The 14,397-nt window shown below is 41.4% G+C and overlaps 1 protein-coding gene across 1 annotated transcript in view; it reads right to left on the reverse strand.

Annotated features, from left to right (window-relative positions):
* The window catches only part of Galnt17 (polypeptide N-acetylgalactosaminyltransferase 17), a 508,402-nt gene that overhangs the window by 306,318 nt on the left and 187,687 nt on the right, over positions 1–14,397 (reverse strand). The window lies entirely within an intron of this gene.

Consider the following 14,397-nt stretch of genomic DNA (forward strand, 5'->3'; position numbering starts at 1 on the left):
AGAGAGAGAGAGAGAGAGAGAGAGAGAGAGAGATAGGGATACAATTCAGTGATAGATCACTCCTGAATTATACCCCCAGTACTGAAAAAAAAGTATATTGCTTTTTATCCATGCCACAATTGATACTTGCCCAAGAATTTTACTGAGGAGTTTGTACAAAAGAAATAGCAACTCTCATTCTGCAATCAAGGTTCCAAATATTTACATAGGATTATCTACCTAGCATGGCACAATCCAGGACTCTGTAGACTTCTGATTACTGGATACAGCTCAAACAGGCCCATCCACAGGGAGCACTGTACTCAAAAGAGTGAAGCAAAGCTGTGCTTTATTTAACTTCCTCGAGGTCACTGTATGAATAGGGCTGTGGACCTAAAAAATTCACTTGTGTCCAGGAAACACTTGAGAGCTTCAGAGAGCTCAATATTTTTACCAGGGGTCAAGTGTGTGGCCCACAGAGGCATAATCGCATTACTTCCTCATCACAACATGTACTATTAAAGGAATTTTCAAGGAATAATATTTTGCAGTACATATACTTGAAGTAATTTTGAATTTATTTATTCAACTGAATTATTTATACTCTTCATAATGAAATGAAACTCAGAACAGCACTGGTTCCACCCCATCTCCCTTTGCTTTCATTTGATTTGCTGCCTATGACTATTTTTATGCAAATGAGGCTATGATGACATTAAACATTTTCTACTGATTTCCCAAGAACAAATATGTTCTCTCCATATGCCCCAGTCTTCTTTTTCCTGCATCCATCCTCAAAGCTCTGTTGGATGATCAGAGTTTCTTCTAAATTAACTAAAAGAACACACCATCTGTAATGCTGATGAGCCTTGTCGCTTTGTGCACTCTACATGTGGTGCTCCCATTAATACCTGCATTCAGGCCATTTCGTCCATTCCTCCAGAAGCCCCGTTTATACCTCCAGCTCTATAAATCTCCCCTCATTATAGTGCACTGGCCTCTTCCTCCCTCCCTCCCTCCCTCCGTCCCTCCCTCACCCTCCCTCCCTCTTGCCCCCTTGCCTCCCTTCCTTCCCCTTCTCTCTCTCATTCTGCCACTTCCAGGATGTTTAGTGTACATGCACACCAAGAACAACCCACATCTACACACATAAGAGGGCAATGGGCTGCAAGGACATTTGCCTCTATGCAATATTCTCAGGGCAGAGAAATGAACGTTAGCAGGAAGGAATTTCACTTAGTATCCACTGAACAAGTCAGAGCACAATTCCACATGCTACCTGAAAAGGGTTTCTATATATAAACTTGGGCTTTCTGGCAGGGTATGTGTGTGTCTGTGTGTCTGTGTGCACAAACACATGCACACACAGCAGTAGCAGTAGTAGGTTTCATGTAGAGTGCACGACTAGAGCATCCTGTAGGGCAGTATTCAGGCTGGGAACCCTCTAAACACACAAGTTGTGCGTTCCGACTCTACCATCCCCACGCACAGGCCACGTAGGATGTCTGAGTGAGAAGCGTATCTCCTTCCTTCCGGTTCTCAAATGCCTACATCAAACACAGAAGGTCTCCGGAAGCAAGAATATACACACTGTATTTCTAACACTGGCTTGACGTCAGCTAATCAGTCAGGAACTTCACATCCCAGTCACATCTGCATTTGGGAAATGTGAAATGGAAACTCAATGACCCTACAGGTTGTAAACAGGCCACAGAGCAAAGATGTTTGCATAAATAGTTCCCTATGCAAGAAAAATTGAAACATCCAGAAAGCTCCCTAGAACAGAAATGGAAGAGAAGTTTTATTGCAGACTCATGTCAACGCATTTAACTGGGAATCTTTTCAGGTCCAAATAAAAGATAAAATTAACTTTACCAATTCATAAACTCTTGGGCAGCTTAGTTGGCTCTGCCTCTAAAACTGGGAATGCTTTCTTAAAAATCAGCTAGGTCAGCCAGGTGCAGTGACACATGACTGTAATGTCAATATTCTGGGAAGCTGGGGCAGGAGGATAGATGACAAGTTTGAGCCCATCCTGGGCAACTTAGAGACTTAGCAAGATCCTGCCTCAAAATAAAAATAAATAAATAAAAAGGGCTGGCATGTAGATTAGTGCAAAAACCCTGAGTTCAGCCCCCTGTACTGAAAAACTTCAGCTAAATCTTTGATTTCTATCATGCAAATGGCATCTCAGATTTATATTTGTTTTTCTACTCTAAGTCTCTACATTAACATACCAAGTCTTGCCAACTGTATCACGGGGTGTTGTGAAATTCTAAGAAGGAAATAATTCACGCTGAATTTGATCTCTGTTCATTTCCATCTTTTAAGATAAACAGCTGAACTCTGGAAGATGAGGTGGGAAGGATCAAGTAACAAGAGAAGGCGGTGACACGAAAGAAACCAACAATAATAAGAAATAAAGCCATGCTGTTAAGTTGAGCTGTGGGGGACTCAGGTCAATAATTTCTGACATTGCCAGTTAAATAGAAGACCCAATGCTATTATGGGCTACTGGACTCTTTTAGAATATTTTGCTGAGTTTACACACCTATAATATTCAATAATGGAACTTAGAAAAAATGGGGTATACCGATGAATGTCCATTTTGTATCTGTGTATTCAAAGAGGTTGGGATAGATATATAGTTGCATTCTCTTATTGAATAGAATGATTTGTTCTAATGGTGTTTGTAAATAGGATCTCAAGTCTGCATCTTGTACAGCAATTAACCACTAAGAAGAATATATGCAGTGTATTATTTGTTGAAACTGTACTTCCGATTTGATTTGAAACTGTCTCATTGCTGTTTATCAATAAAACTTTGAAAAAAAAAAATACAGTTGCTTCCTGGAGCCCCAGGCCCTGGGCCCTAGGACTGCCAAGGACACCAAAGCCTTTGCATACTCAGGATCCTTACATGAAAAGGTGCCGTATTTGTGGGTAATCTATATACTTCCTCCTGTATACTTGAAATCATTTTGAGGTTACTTATATCACCTAAATGCAACAGTAAATGCCACATAAATAGATGTCAAGTCATATGGCTTACGTAAAAATGAGAAAAGTCTGTACACGTTCAACAGAAATGCAATTTTTCAATGTTTTTGACCTGAAGTCAGTTGAATCATGAAAGAGAAGGAAAATGCTCCCAAATTCTCAACTGTTCTGCCTGATTCTCATCCTCTAATCCACCCACCTCTGTTTTCAGAGATTCTCAGAAAATCCTTGAGTCCCGGGAAATGCCAACTTTTTAACTATGAATCATCAGGGGTTCTGTTAAATATGCATATTTTTCAGGCCCTGTTCTGGTCTGTGAAAACTGACACAGACCCAGATCTCCAGTACTTTATTTTATTTTTTATTTTGAGGCAGGGTCTTGCTGCAGCATTGTGCTGCCCCAGGCTGGACTTCCATCTCTGATCTTCCCGCCTCAGCCTCCCAGACCTTGGGTCTCAGCCACTTCAGCTTCCAGGCCGTGCTCTTGACCTTTCCATAAAACTTTCTCCTACTGAGGTTTTCAAGGAAGCCAGGTGAAGCACAAAGGTGAACAACACCCAACCATAAAGATGTTAGGCACTGCCTCACCCCCACATTTTAAATGGTGCCCCCCTTCCCTTAGCCCTTTCTGCATCACCCTTCCATCCCGTGGTTGGGTGAGAACTAGCTTTGGGAACTAAAATCCCTCCTAATTAGGCCTCAGGGTTAAATAAACTCCATGGTAAGAGATCTGCTGCACCTAATAATATTAAACAACATTCTGCTGAATTAATGAAGAAATAAAGTTGGTTGCAACTCTGTCCCCCTAGGTACCAGGAGGCCATATGGACAAGTTAATCAGATTCAACACACGACCCCTCTGTACTGAAATTCTGGAGCTGGAAGACTTGAAAAGGATCAAAAAAAATAAATAAAGGCAAAATGGTCACACACATGAACACACACACATACGCACACACATGTGCGTACACACACACACACACACACACACACACAATTTCCCAGAAAAACTATCCTCTTTCTCTAAGATGTAGAACCTCTTTCCTCTCTGGCCATGCCAGCCTGGAGACGAAGAGTCCATTCCACACCTGTGGGAATTTAGGCATGGTTGTTTCCAAAGAGGCAGCCCAGCGTGAACCAACAGTAACTGCCCTTGAAGTCACACCCAGTGCCGGGATGGCATAGGGCTCCACGCTAACCCCGGACCCCAGGCAGGTTGCATAACCTCTCCAAGCCCTGTCCCTGGACTCATTTAGAAAGCAGGGATGGTAACAGCTACTTCAGAGGGTGGTTAAATTCAAATGAGATCAATAAAACATGCAGCACGGTGACAAAAACATAAAAGGCAGTCGATAAAAAGGAATAATTACTGTGGCTGGTGATTCAGAGACACCCGTGGGCATGCAACGTTGTATTGTTCCAACCCACAAATTTTCAGTGGACAGTGGCCCTCTGTGCCCACATCTGTGAGAGAGGAAACTTCTCCGGGGGGCTTGACCTTCTCTGGGGTACTTGAATACTCTTTGAAAAGCAACCTGTGAGACACAGGCTATCTATAGTCAGAGGAATGATTCAGATAAAAATAATGTGAGGTCACAACAACAGCGATCTGGAATGGTCTTCCCTCAACCTTTTCATGAGGGAAGAAAAGTGAAGTTGGGTGTTGACCAATGAGTGGATTCATGCCATTGAATTATAACACTGGGACCTACACGTACACACAACTCATGTGCACACTGGCTCCACGTGAGATACTCTTTACACTTCATTGGCTCACAAATACCCCTGACTCAGTTCTCCACCCCCAGAGCCTGACATGAATCCAGTCACTGGACATATCTCAAGGATGATCCCCAGATAGCTCACGGTGTCCATGTCCAAAGCAGCCATTGCTGGGATACAATCGGTTAGAATGGACAGCAATGAAGGGAAGAAGAGAATTTCCGAGGGATGTAAAATGAATTCCAAAGCAATGTGGCATCTGGATTTATAAGCAGGAGGTCAAAGGAGAAACTGAAGATAACAGCAGGGGAAACTGCCCATAAATTACGTCCCTGGTCTCAGAGGAAGAGGCATGCTGGAAAACGTGGGCAGGGATCTCAGCAGCGGCTTAATAAGCAGCCGCAGATTTCTGTGCTCCTTGGTGGTCCCTCCCTTGTGGTAGGAGATAACAGGCCAAGCAGATAATTAATACGCCACTGCAGGATACAGAATGGTATATATCAGTGAGGGCAAAAACTGAGGATCATGAAATCTTGCTTGGATTCCGGCGTCACCAAATGTGTTCACCTCACTCAAACACATAAAGCCAAATAATAAAGAGGTGACAGGTTCATGTCACGTAGTTACCATGAGCAAACTACACTGTCGTGACCCTTGGACAAGCAGAGCTGCCAAACTCCCCACCAAATGTGAAGCACTGCCGCAGTCCCTCTGCTGGCTAATGAAATCACTTCCACTCCATCACCCAGGCTAGAAACTTCTCAGAGCACCCACACTGACCTCGTTCAATTAAACTGCCTCATTTTGCCAGTTCTAGGGAAGCAGTTGTTGAATCCTGCCCTTCTACTTCATCCTAGCTTTGGGTTTTCTAGAGAAATCATTTCCAAAATAAGTAGCACGGCAATAATAAAATGCTCACTGTGCTATCGGAGGCCCTTCTCCCCCTACGTAGGTACCAGTAAATGTTGGATGACTGAAGAAGAGACTTACATTTAATCATTCTGATGCCAGCCCCTCCTGCCACTCATCCAACTCTGTATTTCTGCCACAGTTACCACTACTTTAAAAAGGAGGCAGGATCCTAATAGTAACAACACCTGGCATCGCCGCTGGCATTTAATGACAAAGAAAAAGTCCCCAGCCCAGCCCAGGACTGGCACAGGAAGCATTTCACAATCTGACCATCTCTTTCCACTGTAAACTTTTCTTCACAGGTTACTCTGGAAACTTATGCTCTAGCCGAAAGCCTTCTAGTTCCCCTCATCCTAAAATCCAAGAACTTTTCCAGTTGCCCTGAGCCAGGGAGTATGTGGAATTGCAATTCCTTTCTTCAAGAGATTGTTTTTCACTCTTTTCTCAAGAATTGCTATGCTTTTTCACAGCTTTAACTGCTGACTATTCTCTCCCTCCCTCCCTCCCTCCTTCCCTCTCCCTCCAATTCTCTTTAGAAGGAAAATTCTTCCTCATCCTTAAGATCACCGTCATTCCCCATAAAATACCAACGACACTCTGTAGAAAGGTAAAGAAAGCAATTCTGAAATTCACACAAAACAACAGAAGATCCTGAACAGCTAAAACCATCTTAAGAAAAATAAAATGAGGGGATCACAATAACCTGTCTCAAAACACACTGTAGAGCCACAGTAACCACAGCAGCATGGTGTTGGGATAGAGCAGCCAATATAGACCCATAGCACAGAACGGAGAGCAAGACATAAACGCACCCATCTACAGGCGACAAAGGTGCCACAAAACTTACAGTCGAGAGAAGACAGCCTCTTCAGTAAGGGAAACATTACTGGGCAAACGAGGCACATATGAATGAAGCCACACCCCTACCTCTTATCATAAACAAAAACCAACTTAAAATGAATCAAAAATCAAAATATAAAATATCAAACTACTAAGAAAAAACAGAGGAGAAATATCTCAGGACATTGGCATAGACGGTCATCTCTGTAAGACCCCAGAATATAAGCAATAAAAGCAGAAGTAGACCCATGCGATTACGTCAAGCTACACATCTTCTGTACAGCAAAGGAAATATCACGTTGTGAGGAGACAACATGCAGGACGGAAGGAAACACTTGCAAGCTATTCATCCAACAAAGGATCAGTATCCAGAATACACAAGGAACTCAAAGTCAACGTTAAAAACCAAATTATATAACTTTTTTTTTAAATGAGGAAACTATCTGAATAGACATTTCTCAGAAGAGGACATGCAAATGGTCAATGAGTATGTGAAAAATATTTGGTATCATGAATCATCAGAAAACTGTAAATAAAAACCACAATATGGTATCATATCAGCCCAGTCAGAATTGCAATACTCAAAAAGACAAAAGAACAAAACAAAATAAAACAAAACAAAAATACTGGACAGATATGGAGAAAGGGGAAATCTTACATACTCTTGGTAGAAAGGTAAAATATAAAAGCCATTTTTTTAAGAATAGTGCAGAAATACCTCAAAAAAAAAAAAAAAACCCCACAAAACCAGAACTATGACAATGCCATCATTATTCACAGTGGCCAAGAAGATACAAAATCACCGGAGGTATCCACTCACGCATGAATGAATAAAGAAATTGCACACACATGGCATGCTACCACTCTGGGAAGCTGAGGCAGGAGGACTGCAAATTCAAGCCTATCCTGGACAACCTACAATTTAGTAAACCTGCCCCCAAAATAAAATAAAATAAAACTTTAAAAGTCTGAGGATGAAGTTTAGTGCAGAGGTCCCTGGGTTCAACCCCAGAACTGTAGAAAAAAGAAATAAGAAAAAAAAAATATGTATATACACAATGGAATAGTATTCATTAATTTCAAAAGAAGAATGACATCCTTTCGCAACCTACAATATGGATGTGACCAGAGAAGAACCTAAATGAAAGAATCCAGTCACAGAAGGACAAAAATAACATGTTCTCAATCATATGTGCACGCTAACAGAAGTTGACCTCACAGAAATAGAAAGTAGGAGAGTAGCTAACAAGGCAGGAGGGAGGGAGGAGAGAAGGAATTGGAAAAACTGGTACCACAGTGTAATTAGACAGGAGGAATACATCCTCGTGTTCCACAGCATGAAATCATGATGATTGTTTATTGCCGTTTGTTACATTTTTCATGAAGAACAAGGGGTATGAAGCCACCCAGGACAAAGAAAGAATAAATGCTTAAAAAGATGGAAAAAGCTAATTATTCTGATTTGATTATTACACATCGCATGCATATATGTAAATATCACCCTGTACCCTATAAATATGTACAATTATTGCATCCGTTGGGTAAGTAAATAAATAACCTGCAAAGGGAAATAAAAATCAAGGTCACCTCTGTTCAGTGTTCTGTCTTTTCCAGAATTTCACATTTGCTTATCTTTGTTTCAAAGCCCTCTGGGAGGGACGCAAAGAATTTTTAAATAGTCCTTACTCTCTCTAATGTCTAGGGGTCAGACACGGCCACTCTTCTCTGTAAAGCCAGCCCAATGCCCACAAGGTTGGAGACTTCAAGCAACCAGGTTGAATAGTCAAAACAAAAAGATAAACACACACGCACACACACACACACACAAAAAAAAAAAAAAAAAAAAGGAAAGGGAATATGTCTTAGTTACTCTTCTCTCGTTGCTGGGACAAATACCCGACACTCAAAATGAAGGAAGGAAAGGTTTATTTAGCTCACAGTTACTGGAGGTTTCAGTCCATACTCAGCTGGGTCCAACGCAGAGCAGCACAGAGCAGAAAGCAACCTTTCATGGCAGTGGCAAAGAGCAAGAGCGCAAGGGAGGGGTAGCAGCAGCTCAAGCAGCTAGCTTCTCTTCCCACCTTACATTGTAATGCAAATTACCTGCCCCAGGGTAGGGGAAGTACTCACACCTATGGGTACTTCCAGTACTTACCCACCTATGGGTAATCCCAGCAGTACTAAAACCCATAATCCCAGCCTTGGATCACACATAATCCCAGTGGATTATGAGTTAACACAAACTCTAGAAGTCCTCACCCCATGACTGCATGAGGCTTTGGGGGGACAACTAGACACAAGCCATAACAGAACATAAGAAAAAGAAAGAACCAAAAGAATAGCACCAAGTATCTCAACACAAACCAAACCTTATATAAAACACATAAAATTCAATACACTTTAGCACTTCTAAATAAGAAAAATAGTAGAGCTGCTTACAAAATTATTTTGAAAAGGCTGTTTTGCCCAAAGATATACAGACATTTGGGACAAAGGACACAAATCTGTACCGTACTCCAAAATAAACTCTCAGTGGATGGAGGAGTGGAATATAGGAGAGCAACAGAAGAAAAACACAAAACAGAATGGAATATTTATAAGTATTCTGAGGGATGATATCTTTCTCAGCTTTAAAGCAGCGAGGAAATGAAAATGGAAAGATTGACAGTTTGAGAGTCATACAAATTTAAAATATCTGTCCAGTGGAAGAAAAAAGAAACACGGAATTAAAATAAAATGGAAAACCACATTTCAGAATCCATTTGCCTGAAATATGACAAGCAAATGGTTAATCTCACTGCAACCTAAAGCTTCATTCATATTTATAAGGGAAACAACTTTCTCAAGTGTAAAATAGTAATAAAACAATACGAATTAAAGCAACTTGAGGTTCTGGTTAAATTTGCAAAGAAATGCACCTACTTAAATCTTCTCAAAAACTTGTGGGAGCTGTGTGGAGGCTTAAAAGGAAGGACTCTGTTCAGCGGGGGGCTAATCCTCTGGCGGAAGAAAGTTCTAGCTCCAGTGTTGCAAGGGCGACTCTCACGGACAGGCTTCTTGCTGCTTTTTGATGGCAAGGATTAATTTGCAATTAAGAAGGTTAATTTGGTAACTGTTTCTGTGGCATTCGAAACTGCAAAGGTGCCTGTGGTGGGCCTGCATGGCCGGTGGGTAAGGACTCAAAGGCTCCTCAAGTTCCACTTCCAATTTTATCCAACATAGAGCTGCCAGCATGACAAGAAAAGGCTCACAAGCGCCTCTCGTTCAGCCCAGCTTCTTCTATTCTTTCTGCTCCCACACCTTTACCCCAGCTAATACTCTTACACTTAATTTTTGGCATAGATTTGGATTTATTATGTAATCAAAATATTATTTGATAAAACAAAACATACACAGCCTGTATCAGTGAGTGATTACTAGAGAAACAGATTTGATGCAAGCTATACAAATTTATAAGAATGTATAAGATAGGCTCACAACGGCCACCCACAGGTGCAAAGGGCTGTCTGTGTTCCGCAGCCCTGAGGTTCCAAGATCCACCAGATGGTCTGGAGCTCCCTACAGGGTCCCAGGCAGGTCTGTATCAGGAGGCTGAAGGATCTACGTGGAAGGCTGAAGAGCCTATTCTAAGAGTCAGGAGACAACATCCAAGACGAAGACAGAGAGTAGTGTTCTTTAGAAAGAACAGAAGCCAGCCTTCCTTCCTGGCTTTCCTTTTATAGCCTTCTGGAGACAATCCTCCCTAGACCAGGTCTTCTGTACCCAGAACCATGTTGATCCAATTCAGCGGCGCATGTCTTACTCAAGTTGACACCATCAGCTGACTATCACAGTCTTACAACACTTCGGTAATCTCCATGTTTCTGAATAATCATGATCATGTTACTACTTCTTGATGTATGAGTTTCAAATATTTGCAGTTGCTTTTCTGTTACAAAAGATGGAGACTGAATTTCCTTATGAGACCTATGCCACATATATGTTGCCTCCATCTCCTGCCTGTATAGTTATGCCGTAACTTGTGCATAAATCTATGTGCAATATTTATATTTATATAATTATATCATGCAATAAACCCATTTACATAGTTATATATAAGCTAAACCATAGTGTATATGGAGTTGAAATTCCTTTTTTGGGGTCCTTTTTATCTGTAGCTAATGACTGTTTGCTTTTTCACAAACTTAGTTTTCTATATTTGTAAGTAAATTGTCCCAAACCTTCAGAAGGAATGCTCACCACAACTGTAATTAAAAACTAGGTCAAAAAACGCTTAAATCCCCCCCAACCACCTTTAGGCATGACACACCTCCTAGAGTGGTGGAACGGCTGGTCCCTTGCATTGCCTCATTGCTGTCACCACGGAACAGTCCTTGAGCATTTCTCTAGGATGTGCCTTTAGCGTTCTCCCACTTGAGTTTCCATTTCCTAGATGAGTAGTTGCCCACATGGGAACCAAGTTGCCCCGGCAGCCAAGTATCAGATAACCATTGTTTTTTCTCAACTAAAAGCTCAGTGTTTCAATTTAGTTGCAGTACTAGCACCTTGGAGTAAATAAGTGGGTTTTTAGTTCAGTTTGGACATCCATCTCTAAAATGATCACCATCGCTGGGCTAGGTACTATCACCTCGTTCTTATGTGACTCTTGTTTTACTGGAGCATGTGCTTAGCAGCTTCTTGAGAACACACCGCAAGGAAGGTAAAATTGCTGCAACCCTGCGTACCTGCAATGCAACTACTTTGTGCTTGTTCCTGGCCCAATGTATTCTATGACTGACCATAGAATTCTAGGGTACAAATAATTCTCTTCTTGCAAAAGTACTTAGGCTTTGTCCCACTATCTTCTACTCATTAATGTTGCTATTGAGAAATCCACCACCAAGTACATATGATCAACATTTTTCCTCTCAAAGTTTTTAAGATTTTTATTTCATCCAAGGTGTTCTGAAATTTTACACTTAGATTCCTTGATATATGCTTAATGTTTTTCATTTCATAAATTATGCAAATGCTAAGATCTTCTGACCTAAAACTTAACAAACTTTCAGTTCTGGGAAATTTTCTTGTGTCGCTTGTTTGATGACTTTCTTCTGTGTTTTCTGTTTTCTCTGATATTCCTGTTAGTAGATGTTGAATCTAGTGAGTTCATCTAATTCCTGTTTGATCTTTTCTCGTTTTTCATCTCTTTTTTCTATTGTTCAAAAGGTTTCCTCCGTGTTAGCATCCAACTGTTCATTGAATGATTTAATTCTGCCTAATTTTTAACTTCCAAGATTTATTTATTTATTTATTTGTATTTTTTTTTTTTAGCGAAGGATCTACAGGGTGTTCAGGGTCTCACTACTAGATTGGACTCATAGTGATCTGCCTATTTATAGCCTCCCAAGAGCTGGGATTACAGGAACGAGCCACCATGCCTATCTCTATTACTGTCTCAGTGTGCCTCGGGTGCAGGTCTGGCAAGGCAGGCCCAGGGATCAAACTACTGGCCCCTGTGCATGCTTGCAGGTGTTTTAATCCACTGAACTATTTGGCAGGCCCTCAAGATTTATTTTTTTATTCTACTTATTAGTCACATAGCTATTTGTTCTTGTTTTGTGAACAAGACAAAATTATCCCACGAGTTCTCCAAGTCAATTACAGTTTTAAAGTCCGTGGTTTCTATTTCCTGCTGCTGTTGCTACTATTAAGGCAATTTATACTAGGCTCTGCCGATTTGCCTAAGGCCCAGTCGGTCCTTTCTGATTTTTGGGTGGAAGGACAGTTTTACAAGAGGCACCCATATTGATAGAAAATGAACAGAACCTAGGCATTTTGGGGTGCCCCCAACTGTGGGAGCTATAATGTGGTCCTTCAGCTGCTTTACTTCAAGTGGAGTCTTCAAACTCCTGTCAGTAGGGTTCTGAGAGCATGGAGGAGTAATAGAAGATGTCCCATTGGGCTGGCAGTTTCATTCTTCTCTGTGTTAAGCTCCCTCAATGAACTAGAGCCCAGAGTTCACCAGGGAGAAAACCTCCCAGCACCGTATGAGGGTGGGGAGGGCAGTCCGGCTATGCAACATTGAAAAAAAAAGGATATGTGACATAACTATAGCCCTTTCTATTCAAATGCACCTCCCAGTCATCAGAAATACCCGGGCAGGCTCAGATCCCTCACCCTGGCATTCCCACTGAGCTACATCCTCCCTCCCTAACCATCCCTAATCATCTCCTGCAGGTGAGGTCTCAGCTTCCCCACATACATTTAGCTGTTCTCTTCCCACTGTCAAGTACCTTCTAGATGTTTCTTCCTTACGGTCATCCCCTACCCTGTTTAGGGTTGCCACTCTTTTTATTTCTTTTCTGTCATTTCAGCTTTCACAGAGGAGACCTCATGTAAGTGTTAAATTTACATTATCATGTTTCAGCACAAAGCTATTCTGAGCAACGCATCCCTCCCAGGCCAGTGTGCACTCTGGCTGCTCTCCATCCTCATCCACCCTTACCCCTCTCTCCTATTTCCTAACCCTTCTACTTCCATCGAGATTTAGCTCAGACCTCTCAGGTAGAAAACCCTCAGATTGTCCCTACACATGCAGTGTGTATTTGCTGCGTGGCCAACCCCACATCTGTCACCTTGTGCCAAACCTGAATCTGTTTCATATCTGTCTCCTTCCCTAAGTGAGAAGTAAGTAGACCAGGACAGTGTTTCACTCACTGTTCTGTCTCTAATGTGGGGAAAACCACCAAATACACAATAGGTGCTCATCAATATTTGTTCAACTGTCCCACTTTTCAGTAAGTTACATGGTGGAGACATTTTCATTTGCATAGGAGAGCAAAAAAAAAAAATAATATGGGACGTTTATTTGCCAACATCCAAATAAGAAAGGCTAATCACAGAGCACAGGAAATGAAAACAGCCAGATGTTTTTGAGAGCTCAAGTCCAAGAACACAAAATAGCTCGCGAAGGGGGTGATGTATGTTTTCCTAGTGATTCAAAATGAATGTATGCTTATTAGGTGGAGAGGGAGATTTAACAGGTTTCTCAGCTAATGCTGCAATTTTAAATCCATTTAAGATAATTTTCTTTATCTTGAATTTATTTTTCTCAGTAACCAGAATACTTAACTGATTTGCACAAAATCCATTTGAAAAAGAAATAATCTACTCAGAGCAAGGGCACACTCTAAATGGGAAAACAGCGACACAACAAATCTAACAGAAAATGGAGAATCTCTTTGAAAAGCCATGGTGAAGTTCTACCTAGAAAATAGGGACTCTCTATCCAACATCTAGGCTCTACACATGACCTCCTTTCTTTACTTAAAATGGGGAAAATGATTCCTAAATGTGAGAGTACAAAACATAGACCTCGCATAAGTCAACCAAGATACATCCAAACTTTTTCAAAGGAAAGAAGTGCAAACAAAAGAATTATGAGTTGCACGTATTATGGACAGCTAAGCTAGGCAGAAATATTCTAGGCAGTCAGGTAGGGTGGGGCCCTCAAGAGAGTAGTACAAAGATGAAAATTCATAACAACTGTGGCCAGAGGCACATCAGCTGGAAGTCAGTTCTCAAGGTAAAGATGAAATGACCGGGCATACATTTCTCCTAGGTGGGTAACCAAGACCCTTGGATGGACTCATCCCTTTCTGAAAAGTTCTTTGTTCTCTCTATAAACACTTGCTAGGAGACTTACCTGCTGGATCAATACTACCTGAGTGGCTTTACTTATAATCTTATTGGCTGCTCACAGCTGTACCCCATACGGTTGTGTTATAAATAGCTTCCTTTGAAAAGTGGGGTCCTCAGCAATATACTGGGGACCCCCCCTGCCTCTCAGGAGTTGTATATCTCCCGCCTCAAGAAATATTTCCTGACCTCCACCTCCTTTATCCTTTAGAATTCATTCTTTGATTTCGGGGAACACAAACCTGGAGTATCAGACATGTAGGAGGT

This window comes from Octodon degus, unplaced genomic scaffold, assembly GCF_000260255.1.
Source record: "Octodon degus isolate 3935 unplaced genomic scaffold, OctDeg1.0 scaffold00035, whole genome shotgun sequence".
Classification (NCBI taxonomy): Eukaryota; Metazoa; Chordata; class Mammalia; order Rodentia; family Octodontidae; genus Octodon; species Octodon degus.